This window comes from Aquarana catesbeiana, linkage group LG10 (assembly GCF_042186555.1).
Source record: "Aquarana catesbeiana isolate 2022-GZ linkage group LG10, ASM4218655v1, whole genome shotgun sequence".
Classification (NCBI taxonomy): Eukaryota; Metazoa; Chordata; class Amphibia; order Anura; family Ranidae; genus Aquarana; species Aquarana catesbeiana.
In genome coordinates, this window is record NC_133333.1 from 175,207,977 (window position 1) to 175,222,618 (window position 14,642).

Genomic DNA, 14,642 nt, shown 5'->3' on the forward strand with positions numbered 1-14,642 from the left:
AATGTGTGTAAATGAGTCTGCACTAAAGCAATTCACAAGAATGGCAGGTGTGAATGGGTCCTAAAGCAAATTGTCATTTCTTTCCAGAGTAAAATTTAAATTCACTCTCATCAAGTTTTTATTGGCAGTGGAAGGCCTGTCAAGCCAGAGCCCTGATTTATCTGGTATATTTTCCGGTATTATTGAAATCCTTTTGTCATCGTATATCTATGCAGAAAATAGCAAGTGTCAGTATCTAGGTTGCATGCTAGGTAATTGTGTATATCCATCAGACCTTACATTTCCGTGTAGCATCCATGCCAGGCAGCCGTTTATTTTAATAAAGCTATAAGAGACTTTCCCCCGCACTTACTAGAAGACACAAGAGACATCCCACCATTGACTCTGCAGAGCCAGCTGAAAGGGCTAGCCTGTCTAGCTACTGCTAAAGTGAAAGAGGGAGGGCTCACAGACACAGCAACCAGAAAATTTCCTTCCCGAAAGAATCAGGTCTTTTCCAAAGCGAATGGAAGGAGTGTCATAAGTGAACGTAGAAGTGGAACAAGGGGTGTCCTTTGCAATGTCTGTGTTCACAAATGCAATGGATCAATAAACGTGTATCAGTTTGTCCCATAGTTACAGCCACCATGGACTATATTAGCAACATCAGGATATTATTACTGAATTATATAAACAATAAGTTGTAACATTGGTACCCATGAGGGCAACAAAACGGAAAATGTGATGTGATGGTGTAATATAGATGTATAGTATATAAATCTAGAAAATTAATTATATCTATCCATTAAAATATTACTGTCTTCAATGTTCCTGTGACCAAGTCCTAACATTACAGCCTGACAGGGCTGTACACATACTGCTGCCGCCGCGTCATTTTTAACTCCAGCTGCCCCGACTGTCAAACTTGCGCAGTGTGAATCACAACGTTTGGCTCGTAGTTACGGTGTGGTCCTGCAATGTAAAATTGAAGTTCAGCAATTAAATAAAATATGTAAAAAAAAAAAAGAAGAAAAAAACAGGCATTGGGAGACAGCAGAAACGCCTCCTAAACACCTGTTAAGCCCGGGCTCACACCAGTGCGGCTTTGAAATCACACGACTTCAGCATGTTTTCAAAGCTGCAATTTGGATCTCCGATTTCGTTGCGGCTTGTGACTTCATTTAACACAAGTCTATGCAAATAAGTCACAGTGAAATCAGTAAAAAGTAGTGAAGGAACTTTTTTTCATAATCGCTGCAACATGAGTCGCGGTGATATGAATGGTTCCATTGCCGGCAATGGGGTTCGACTTTTTGTGTGATTTGGAACTGTCAAATCGCACGACAAGTTGCAGCGGTGTGAAAAGGGGCTAACCTCCACTATACTGCCCTCTGAAAAGCGATCCAGCGTGGATGGCTGATAAGCTTACCTCAAGAGTGAAAGCCTTTGTGTATTTTTTTTTTTCTTATTTTACCTGCCAGCACTGCTTATGTCATGGATATGAGGATATTAGTGATTGCTTATATTAGTGATTGGTTACTCCCAAGAGAATGCCAAGCATCTGCCCACCAGTAGAGACATGAAACCACTGTGCAATCTAAAAATGGCCACACTGGGCGATTGTCACCTCATGCCTGCACAATGCTTTGGTTTTTTAGAATTATTCACTAAAAGCTTACAAAAGGTTTATTAAGGTCTCTAACACAGCTGCTAACACTTTGGGAATGGCATTAGCTCCGCTCGATGTTGTTTTCTGTTGTTTGTGCTATTGTGTTTAGAAAGTTTTGAACTCACAAAAAGCTGGGCTTAGAAATTGTTTGCATTTAGTGAAAGTGACCTCGCACTTGGCATACTAGCAGATTTATAATGTGAAGGATACTGATCTTATAGCCTTTTGTAGAACACAAAGAATAGTGAACTACTTTAGTGAATAGCTGCAAAGAACTGAATTGTCATTTTAGCTTTCAGATGTCAGAGAACTACAAATACCAGCACACTTTGCTGTTTGTGACAATCTCATTTAAAATAACATATTATTTTAATGCAAACATCACCCAAAACTAGTTTTTCAGTTCAGATAGACAAGCAATTGAAGATTTTAGATTTTCAGTTTGTATCTCTGCCCTTTCCTACAAGCCGGTAATGAAGATGTCATTCTCTTACAGCTGGATTCCTTAGCTATGTGATTACCCTGTTCATTTGTCTATACATGATGGTGATCCACATAATTATGGGGCCTCCTTGCAGCTCAGCCTCTGTCTTAAAGCTGAAATACAGGCACAATACATAAATGAAACGCATATATGTGAACGGTCTTCCTGCTAAAGCAATTCTGTTCATCCAGTCTTATGATCCAGGTACTCCTGCCAAACAGTGCAGTTAAGCTGGTGACCTCAATTTCTTTAGAGCTCATGCACACATGGCTTAAAAAAACACCACTTATACAAGCGTCCAGCATTTATTTTTTTTTGTATGCCTGTAAACACACCTCAATGTTAGACCCCATACACACTATTAGATTTTCTGCAGATTTTTGTCTTCAGATTTACCAAAACCATGTAGTGCACGGGCCTGCCTGATTGCATACAAATTGAAACGCTTAAGGTTTGACCTCATATTACACGGTCGTGGTAAATCTGAAGACTAAAGATGAGCTCTGGCTTGTTCGCACACTCCACGTGCAGAGCCCGCCAAGAAGTTGGCACGGCACTGCGCTAATCACAGGCAGTGAGACATTTCCCGATCTCTGCAGCCGCACATCGGGAAAATGTCTCACTGCCTGTGATTAGCCCAGCGCAGCCCCGACTTCTTGGCAGGCTCTGCACGTGGAGTGTACGAACACGCCAGAGCTCATCTTTACTGAAGACAACACTCTGCAGAAAATCTAATCGTGTGTATGGGGTGTTAAGCCTCGTACACGCGGTATGAAAATCAGAAGGGGGTTGTCGTTTGACATGCTGTTGTCCGAAGTTCTTACCGTTAGTACGCGCCTTTCAACAATTGTTTTCCAATTTTCGCCAACAAATGTTGGATGACAGGCTAGTAAATTTTCGTCAAACGTCAGCTTCACGTCAGATTTTTAGATGGTCAGTACACAAATCCGTCACACAAAAGTCGAAAGTACAAACACGCATGCTCGGAATCAATGCTCACCAAACACAAAATTAGCAGGAGGGGCCCAAAGGGTGGCGCTCAAGAGCTGAATATCCTCGTAGTACATCACTACGTTCGTGTTTGAGGCACGACAATTTGTGTAACATTAGTAAGCCCTTTTGACCAAAATCAGACGCTCGGTTGTCCAACAATCGTACCATGCCATGGCCATTACAAGCAGAAAAAAAAAAACACACCAAAGATCAGTCATACATAAACTTACATGTATGCTCGTAAACGTATTCCAATGGCCTGAATGAATTAATATTGCAGAATGCATTTACGCTCAACGCCATGCGTACATAAACGGGCATATGTACACAACATTGGAGGCATTTTTTGCCAAGTTCTTGAAGAAATAATTCTGGTATATTTTGAGCATAAATTCATACATCTGCGTGCATGAGGCCCTACTGTGGTTAAAGCTGAACTTCAGGAAATTACTTCTATTTTTGTATGTCCCATGTGGGGATGGCTGCTGCATTAGTTAGAGCTCTTAGTTTCATTCATTACCGGCAGTATGCCAAATGCAGAATTTTTACTGCTAACACTTTACAGTTCCTGCTCTCATACAGAGCATGCAGTAATGACAGTGGGCTGCTCATACACCACCTCCTCCATTCTTAAAACCTTTCACAGAACACAGGGCATTTTGTGATTGGATGAGGGGAGATTGTAATGGGCATCCACCACTCCCCTTCCCTCGTTCATTTAAAAAATGCCTTGCATTCTGTGAAAAGAATACAAGCTGTTTTAGGAATGGAGGAGGTGGAATATAAGTGACTGACAGTCATTACTGTAAGCTCTCTATGAGAGTCAGAACTGTAAAGTGTCAGCGCTGGAAGTTTGATGCTTACTGTACTGTTGGGGGTGAAAAAACTAACAGTTCTATTCTAATGCAGCAGTCACCCATACACACATTTTTTTTCTACTCTGACTTCAGTTCCAGGAAATTCAGCATGTTCACCCTAAATTGGACAATATAGGAGCATTGCTGCCCATTCATTGCTTAGTCTGAGTGCTGTTGTGTAGAAAAATAATATCAAACAGATTCAGGTACTTATATTAGCTGTATGCAAAAATACATTTAAACTTTTCTTTTATTAAAGAATGTGTTAACCCAACATTTCGTACTCCTGATATGTGCCTGCTGTACCATGTACTTGAAAGGGTAAGTGAAAAGTAGTTTGTGTTTATGTGAAATACCTGGTGTTCCTGCCAGTCCCTCTGCTTTCCTATTAAAAACTGACCACGCATGAGAGCATGGTTTGGTCAGTTTTCTGGCTGTGCTGGAAACTCAGCCTGCTCTCCTCCATTCACTGGGAAGACCAGTGTGCTGCTGTTTCTCCTGCCTTAGCTCTCCAAGCTCCTTATGCAACTGAGAACAGAGGGTATGTGATAACTTATAACAAAGGGGAAAAAAATGTAATTCTAATGTATTTTTTTATATGTATACAAATTTTTTTTGCCTTTCATTTCTATTTGAAACTGAATGGGTTGTTTTTCCAAGGTAAGGGTTCACATATACTTTAAATACACAATTGTCAGGAGTTAAAGTGGTTGTAAAAGCCAAAGGTTTTTTACCTCAGTGCAATCTGTGCATGAAGGTAAAAACCTTCTGCATGCAGCTCCCCCCCCCCCTTTATTCTTACCTGAGCTTGATCCAGTGGTGTGCAAGAGAGGAGAGGCTCTCTCCCTCCTCATTGAATCATAGACAGCAGCTGCTGTCAATCACAGCCAGTGGTGGGGAATTGGGGGTGGGGCCGAGCTGAGCTCTGTGTCTATGAATGCACTGAGCCGGCTCAGTATTGAGCCCACATGAGATCCCCTATTGCACACGGCTTGCTATGACGGGCACTGGAGAGGGGGGGACCCCAGAAGAAATCAAAAAATCATTGCGCAGAGCAGGTAAGTAAAAAATGTTTGTTATTAAAAAAAAAAAAAAAAAAAAAAAAAAGATCCTTTACAATCACTTTAATCTATCAAAGCAGTAAAAGTACTATGAGCAGTGAAATTGTATAACAATATAATAATATTTAGTCCGCTAGAAGACTGCATTATACAGTATACCTGTAGGTAGTCATGTTATCCAGAATTATTAGTCAAATGCCACTGAAAAAACGCAGCAAGGCAGTACCCCCTTTGTTATAGGCTCCATAGATGGTGCGCAGTGTGGACTGTTCTTGTTTAACCACTTCAGCCCTGGAAGGATTTGCCCCCTTAATCACCAGGCCATTTTTTGCGATACGGCACTGCGTCGCTTAAACTGACAATTGGTCGTGCGATGCTGTACCCAAACAAAACTGACGTCCTTTTTTTCCCACAAATAGAACTTTCTTTTGGTGGTATTTGATCACCTCTGCGTTTTTTATTTTTTGTGCTATAAACAAAAAAAGAGCGACAATTTTGAAAAAAAAAAAAACAATATTTTTTATTTTGCTATAAAAAATATCCCCAAAAAATTTTTAAAAAATGTATTCATCAGTTTAGGCCAATATGTATTCTTCTACATATTTTTTTGGTAAAAAAAAATCACAATAAGCGTATATTGATTGGTTTGCGCAAAAGTTATAGCGTCTACAAAATAGGGGACAGATTTATGGCATTTTTTTATTATTATTTTTTTTTACTAGTAATGGCGGCGATCTGCGATTTTTAGTGGGACTGCGACATTGCGGTGGACAGATCGGACACTTTTAACACTTTTTTTGGGACCAGTGACATTTATATAGCGATCAGAGCTAAAAATAGCCACTAATTACTGTATAAATGTCACCGGCAGGGAAGGGGTTAACACTGGGGGGCGACCAAGGGGTTAAGTGTTCCCTAGGGAGGTGTTTCTAACTGTGGGGGGGCAGTGTAGTGACTGGGAGTAGAGAGAAATTGCTGTTTCTAATCACTACAAACAGCAGATCTCTCTCCTCTCCCTGACAGAACAGGGATCTGTCTGTTTGCATTGACAGATCCCCTGTTCTCTCTCTCTCAGGTGCGATCGCGGGTGCCCGGTGGACATCACGGCCGCCGGGCATGTGCATCAGCTCCTACGTCATGTGGAGGGAGTGCGCCTGTTAAGTCTATTTAAAGGGCCGACGTACAGCTATGGCGATTTGCCCAGGAGAGCCAACCTGCCACAATATAATGACGGTGGCAGGTCGGCTAGTGGTTAAATAACCGTAGAAACTTAGCATTTTAACTAACCTGTAATATTCAGTGTTACCAGCTGGGGGCATGAGGGATACAATCTTCTTGGAACTGGCAATTCTGACTCATCAAGAAAGGTTTTTAGCTTAAAGCTGTGACGCACTGACATTCCAGACATCTCTTCTCTTCTAAAGCAAAATATTTGCAGAAAAAAAAATGAAAAATTGTTCAGCATGCTGGGCATTATCTGTCATTTTAAACAGCGAACTGACTGTTTAGAAAATGTCAATCCCCTTATTTCTGAACCATATTCATGTCATGTGTATTTGTTAAAAATGAAAATAAAAAAATAAAAACAAGTCAGTTCTTAAATCTAAAGTCTGTTCACATGACATAAAAACATGAGTTGGCTTTAATACATTGCTTTATTGGGGGAAGGTACAAACTGGCCCTGTGGCTATAGAAGCACCTATGACCTCTTGGAAGTCCAACACAGACTGATTGTACTTCCTCCTGATGTTCTATATATAACTAAACAAAGGCAAGATAAATTACAATCATACAAAGTACTAAAGATGTTGCCTGTGGTAGACTATAGAGGGGGTTTCTGATATAAGGGGTGATCCCTTCTTGCCCATTAATGATGTTGGGTCATTTGATTGAAGAAAGTGCCAAACTTTTCCTGTTTAGTAACCCTTCAAATTCTGAATGCAAGACAACACCCTTTGCTATTTGATCTGATGAGTAGTTTGAGTGTACACACACAATGGTGTACATTCTGTATAAGAACAGTTGAATATGAAGGTAATCGGCAACCAAACATATGTGTCCAATGTAGTGTCTGGCACATGAGCAATGTCGAAAAATATGGGTCTACTAAGCTGCATGTTAATGGGGTTTTTTAGGAACCTAATTCATAGGCCTCTGCTGTTACAATTCTGATTTGAATATTGTTGATCAGTCAGCAGATGGTGTATCTTCCGGCATTATGGACCAAACAATATGCGGCATATGATAAGTGATTGTTCTTAAATAGATTATTGTCTCTGGGAGAGTGACTGGAATCCAAGTACATTTGTACAGAAGGGAAAAAGCAGTACGAGTACTTGACTGTCATTATTAACTTGGATGTTCATTCATAGACAGAAATACAGATTTTTTATGGGAAGTGAGAAAACCATCTGAGAAAACCATCTAGTTCTTTTAGCCTGCCAGTTTTATTATGGGCGCATTCCAGTTGGAATAAAAGGCTAAGTTCACTCAATACTGAAAATGAATATAGATTATGCTGTAAGCTTACTTACCTCTGTGACTAGCAGGAGGGCTGGGCTGGGGGGCATGTGCTCTCTGGGCCAGTACTAACAAGATACAGAATGCTGGGCTGGTGGTCCTCAGTAGAGATACTTAATTATTCAAATATCAGTCAGAGTGGGATGCGCAGTCCGCGACACATGGTGGGTGTTATATAGCTATCTGGCCCCGTTCAGACATGTGATCACACCGTCTGGCAGAGGGAACTCATCCAGCATCAACTTCCTTTGTGGCTCTAAGATCATATGCCAAGATTGAATGCCAAAAGCTCCAAAGAAAACTGATGATGGAGGATATGAAAAGGTACGCTTTGTATGGCGCAAAGGAATCTGTTCCTGCCATGAAAGGGCCACTTGGTTGTATCCCCCTCTTCCAGGCTGAACATTTTCCCTTGAGGACCAATGGTCCCTCTACTCCAAAATGAGTTTTTGAATTTTTGAGCCCTCGTTATATGCAAAATACCTAGTGTTCATTATAATTTTTCCCCCAATTCCATCTATTGCTCAGTAAGTCCCTAGGACTCAGAGTGCAGTAGGCCCAGGGCAATAATACCCGTATCACATTCCTTTTGGTAAATGCATGTATGCACCATGTTTCACATACATCTCCACCAGATATCAATAATGTAAACTTGTTATACAAGTTATTTATTTATTTATTTATTTATTTATTTTTAGCTGGCTTTAAAAGCATGCTCCTAAACTCCCCTATGCATAGTTAATGGAGGGCCCCAGCAGCTATAAAACTTTGAAACTTTGTGGGATGTCTTGACTTCAATGGAGGATGTTGAGCACCAGGTCTTCTACACTTTGCCATTGGCCAGGTTGATAGGCAATCTCACTGACCAGGTACAGAAGGTTAGGGCTGGAATGTGACCTTCTTCATCAGTGTTGAGCTCTACATACAGTAACAGACAACTGTAGGTGCCTGCTTTTAAAACCTGCTGTCAGTTTAATTATTATACAGGATTTATAAAGTGCCAGTAGCTTGTGCAGTACTTTACAAAATACAGGGAATAAAGGGAAGGAGTACAGTTACAATTCAATTAAAAACAAGAGGGTTAGGAAGGTCCTGCTTGTGAGAGCTTATGATCTAAAGGTTTACAGGTATGAAAGACTTACTTAAAATGGCCCAACATTTAAAACAGCTGTTTGCTGTAATTTGTCCAATTAAACGAACACCAACATGGGGATAATGTTTCTTTTGTTTGTACTCATCAGCTGGTTTTACAGCTTTTCTTTTGTGTAATGTATCCATATACTGTCATTAGCTTTGACTTAAAGATCTGCACATACCAAAGTCTACCAGCAGATGGTACTAAAGCTGTAATCTAGTATTGCATCCTCATAGTTCACAGAAACTAGGGTTGTGTTGGTGCAGAGCAGACTTTTTCAACCAGGGTGCCCAGGTACCCTGGGGTGCCTTGGCAAAATGCCTAAAAATGTATCAAAAATTGTATACAAGCCAACAGGTGTATCAAGTCTGCCTTTTAATTACACAAAGCCATGGGTTTTCATTATGCTCCATTAAGACTTTCTAGGCATCCTAACAACTAATGACGTTATCAGTTGATAAGGAGGATGTCTGTTGCCTCCACAGCATCCTTATTTGACCCTTCTGTGCTCCTCTCCCTCAGCATTTGGGTCACATTAGCTGACTGATGGAGAGAATTGAGGGAGAAGCGAAACAAAGAAATACTAGTCAGTACCAGTGTGTAAAAGTGTATTTGCTTTAGAAGAATAAATCACCTCTAACGTTGGGTGTCTTATGTGTGGATGTTGCATTATGTACAACTATTAGAATGGGGTTTTTTTACATTTTAGAATGGGGTGCCTTGAGGCTGTCCATAATTTTAAAGGGTGCATTGACTTGAGATTGCCTATAATTTTAAAGGGTGCCTTGACTGAAAACACTGGTGTAGAGTACCCCATCATGTACTACCAGGGGTTGGTAAATTCATGTAGAATTCAAGATCTAGTCCCTTAGTTATATCTGTCAGCAGGCACTTTTTAAGGCTGGGATGTGATGTGGTTTCACTGACAACAGTATGAAAGTGTCAGACAATCTAGTTGTTTCTTAGTTACTGTAAATACTTGGCACCTGCAATTGGTTTAGTCCTGGTATAGTATAGATATAGAAGGTTCAGTAGGTACAATAAAAACAAACTAACAAACAAACAAAAACAAAAAAACAAAAAAACACAACAGTCTTGGCTAAATATGTATATTTCAGATTCTTACTATGAACAATGTTTTAACAGCACAAAGACCCCTTTAACACTGGAGGTGTTTTTCAGGCACTAAGGGGCTAAAAATAGCGCATGTAAAGTGCCTGAAAAACGCCTCCCCTGCAGCCCCAGTGTGAAAGCCCGAGTGCTTTCACACTGGATCGGTGCACTTGCAGGACGTTAGAAAAAGTCCTGCAAGCCGCATTTTAGGAGCGGTGTATACACCGCTCCTCATCGCCCCTGCCCATTGAAATGAAAGGGCACCGTTCCCGAAGCGCCTGCAAAGTGGCAGCGGTGCTCTTCAGGCACATTTAACCCTTTCTTCGGCTGCTAGTGGAGGTTAAAAGCGCCCTACTAGTGGCCAAAAAGGGCCGCTAAAACGGTAAAGTGTTACTAAAGCTAGCGGCGCTTTACGGCTGACGCGGCCCGCTGGCAGTGTGAAAGGGGTCTAATGGATTTGTTTTCTGACAGAAGACAATGCAAGGTCTGGGAAATAAGGTCAGCTCTTTATACAATATTATACTTTGTTTGCTAAACTGTACAATCAACAAGTGTTTATTCATTAACAACAGTCCTTGTGCACGAACTTACCATCTAATTTCCATACCACGTGTAAATTTATACACACTGGGAAACCCAATAGCTATAGTCTACAGATATAGAGAATTTTGGTAACTCAACATAAGACCCAACGCTTGCTCTTGCTACAAACCCTTATTATAAGGTCTTTTGATCAATGTTTTCACCCCAGATCCACATAACGTTTATCCAAGATTCTCCCACTTTCTAACGGAGTCTTAGGGGTGAATTTTAGGTGAAAGTAGTGAATTTCTAGGGTGGAAACATTAATAAATATATGTTCCCATTGCATTGTGATATTTTAGAATTTGAATTTAATTTAACCGCTTGCCGACCAGCTGCCACAGTTGTACTGCAGCAGAATGGCACAGGCAGGCGAATCGCCGTTGTGTTACGTCGGTTCCTAAGGAGGCCACTAGGGGCGCGCATGAGTCCGCTGCTCGCCCCCGGAGTCTCGATGATCGTCGGGCTCCCGTGATCGCTCGTAACACGGTGAGAACCGGGATCTCTGTGTATAAACACAGAGATACCAGTTCTCTGAGGGTAGAAGTGACAGATCGTCTGTCAGTATGAACAGAGATCTGTCATCTCCCCTAGTCAGTCCCCGCCCCTTCAGTTAAAACACACATTAGGGAACACAATTAACCCCTTGATCGCCCCCTAGTGTTAACCCCTTCACTGCCAGTGACATTTTTACAGTAATCAGTGCATTTTTATAGCACTGATCGCTGTATTAATGCCAATGGTCCCATAAATGTGTCAAAATTGTCCGATGTGTCTGCCATAATGTCACAGTCACGATAAAAATCGCAGATCGCCACCATTACTAGTAGAAAAAAAATTTTTAAAAAATGCTATAAAAATATCCCCTATTTTGTAGACACTATAACTTTTGCGCAAAGCAATCAATATATGCTTATTGCGATTTTTTTTTTACCAAAAATATAACTGAGAAAAATGTGCTTTTTTTTAAAAAAAAATGGGGATATTTATTATAGCAAAAAGTACAAAATATTGTGTTTTCTTTCAAAATTGTCGCTCTTTTTTTGTTTATAGCGCAAAAAATAAAAACCACAGAGATGATCAAATACCACCAAAAGAAAGCTCTATTTGTGGGGAAAATACCTGGCCAATGTCACTATTCCAGTGATCTACACTTATTTTCAGGTCGCATGCTGAACAGCCACGCCATTCAGATAATGCTTTCCGAATATTGAATGAATGCAAAGCATTCTCTAATTGGATGAGGTGGAGAGGCAAGTCGGTGATGCAACACTCTCCACCTCATCCAATCAGAGAATGTTTGCATTAATTTCAAGAATGCAAAGCATTCTTTGAATGGTGCCTGTGCTGACCAGTTCATAATGTAGCAGGGCAGCCGCTTGGCACAGGATCCTGATTGCATCCTGATTGAGATCACTGGAGTTGTGGTGTCTACAACAGTGATTTCCAGCTTCCCGGGGCCATCGGCCATCGGCCAGTTATGGTATATACATAATTACACTGCTAAAAACACGGATCTCTGTTTTCCTCCAGTGTCAGCATCCCCCACACAGTTAGCAAGCATTCCCTAGGAGCACACTTAACCCTTTGATTGCCCCTGATGTTAATCCATTCCCATTCCCTGCATTTTTTTTAGCACTGATTACTGCATTGGTGTCACTGGTCCCCAAAAAGTGTCACTTAGTGTCATATTTCTCCACGCAATGTTGCAGTCCCGCAAAAAATCGCTGATTGCCGCCATTACCAGTAAAAACAATGAAAAAAAATAAAAAGACCATAAATCTATCCCATAGTTTGCAGATACTATAACTTTTGCGCAAACCAATCAATATATGCTTATTGGGATTTGTTTTACCAAAAATATGTAGCAGAATACACATTGGTGAATAAATTTGATTTTTTTATTGGATATGTTTTGTAGCAGAAAGTAAAAAATATATATATTTTTTTCAAAATTGTCGGTCTTTTCTTGTTTATAGTGCAAAAAAAACCCCAGCAGAGGTGATCAAATACCACCAATAGCAAGTTCTATTTGTGGGGGGAAAAAAAGACAACAATTTTATTTAGTTACAACGTTGCACGACCGCACAATTGTCAGGTAAAGCAACACAGTGCCGTATCGCAAAGAATGGCCTGGTCAGGAAGTGGGTAAAAGCTTCCAGAGCTGAAGTGGTTAACAGCCATTGACCAAGCCTTAATAATGCATGTTGCCAACACATCAAATGCTTTGAAACAAGTTTTATGCATTTTGATGCACTCCTATTGACTTCTATGGGCCTTTTAAAATTAAAATGCAGGAAAAAAAATGGACGGCTTGTATTTTTAAAAACACAATGCACTGCCGCACTGAGATGGGAATAGATACTATTTTTACGATGGGAAAATTGGGAACATGCGTTTTAGCCATCAAAGTGCAACAGTGTAAATGGTCTTCATGCCGTGTACACACGACCGGTTTTGTCGTCGGAATAAACTCTGAAGGTTTTTCCGATGGAATTCCGCTCAAGCTGTCTTGCATACACACGATCACACCAAATTCCGACCGTCAAGAACGCGGTGACGTACAACATGTACGACGGCACAACGCGTATGACGTCTCGCACTTGTTTCAGAGCATGTGTCATTTTTGGTACGTCGGAACAGCATACAGACGAGCGGTTTTCCCGATAGGAATTTGTTCCATCGGAAAAATATAGAACATGTTCTCTATCTAAGTCCGTCTGAATTTTGGACGTAAAAAGTCCGATACACACACACACGGCATACACACGGTCGGAATATACGATAAAAAGCATCCATCGGACTTTTTCTGTCGGAGATTCCGACCGTGTGTACGGGGCATTAAAGATTATACCTATCAAGAATTGTTTCAGCGCCTTAGCTGACCATATTTTATCATTTTCTATTTGGCTTCAAATTGTATTTTGCAGAATGGATTTCTGTGTTTCACAATCAGTAATTTTGATTGCTTATAACAGACTGGCAAATCTTCACGTGATCACCCAAAAGAAACAACCCATTTAATGTCTGCATTGGATACTAGGACTTCCGTGTCTCTGCTTCGTCTCTCTGCTGTATACAGAGGAGATGTCAGGAATTCTGCTGACCTCCAGGCCATGGGCCACACAATGTTTATTTTGTGTAGTGGTATGCACTAGAGCCTTCCTGCAGAACACATCCTGAACAAATTTGGAACAGCATCATTTATTATACCGCAAAACAATGCAGTATACATTTCATGAAGCTATCCCTAGGACAAAAATATCAAAGGGAGGAACCTCACTGTGAGTTCCCTTCTATGGAGCATGACAAGGACGTCACCAATGCTATACATAGTAAAAGCAGAACTATGCAAATGAAAACGTATGCAAAGAAAAAGCCAAATACAAATAAAAACATGGAAAAGTAAAAAAAAAAAAATATGAAGAAGAAAAGTTCTTGCATCCTTTTTAGTAGAGTATAAATGTGCATTAACTCTTGACTGCCCCTCCCCCATTTTATTTTTATACAAATCTAACAGATTAGGTCTGGGAGCTTCAAGTGACCCTGCCACCAAAATATTATTCTATATACAGACGTTACTTGAAAAGAAGAATATAAATACTTACGACTACTGCTGCAGTGCCATCAAACGCTAATCTGTTACTAAGGAATCGTCCACCAAATCTGTTTTGAAACAACACTTCTGGGAATGTCGATCTCATGTGCCCCCTGCAGTGCCAATGGTTCCTCCCAACAACGTCAGCGTCACTACAAGACACAGAAGGATAGTGTTACTTCACCAGAAATCACAAGATTCTTTTTTTAGTTTATCTATATGAGGCACATAGTCTGACTTCCTTTTTGTTGACTTTTTGAAGTTAATAAATAGCCAAACATGCGTAGATTCCTCCATCCATGCTAAATACCGGGATGGCTATTGTATTCTAACAGCCAGTACCCACAGCTTTCTGAAGAGCCATTGCCTCCATCTTCTTGAATGCATCACTGTTCAGCCGACTATTTCCCACCCAGCTTTTGCTAAAAAAGTCAAGTGAAAAGAAAGGTGGAGCTGGCCATACACTGCTTGAATTTAGGCCTTTTCAGAGGAATCGGCTGAAATTCTAGCAGCGGGTGGCCTTGCCAGCTCAACAAAGTTTGGTTATCAGGTTGACCTTTGGTAAAGAAGCTGGGCTAAAAATTGTTGGCAGAACAGTACCTACAGCCAATCAGCATTGTCCGGATACGCTGACAGTCGGCGCTAGCAGCT

At 40.7% G+C, this 14,642-nt stretch overlaps 1 long non-coding RNA gene across 1 annotated transcript; it reads right to left on the bottom strand.

Moving 5' to 3' along the window:
- Positions 1-785: 785 nt before the first annotated feature.
- On the bottom strand, positions 786-14,120 carry LOC141111046 (uncharacterized). The gene is made up of 3 exons (XR_012236366.1): positions 14,002-14,120; positions 6,331-6,461; positions 786-951 (listed from the first exon to the last, which is right to left on the bottom strand). It is a non-coding gene; the product is annotated as an uncharacterized lncRNA (long non-coding RNA).
- Positions 14,121-14,642: the final 522 nt, after the last annotated feature.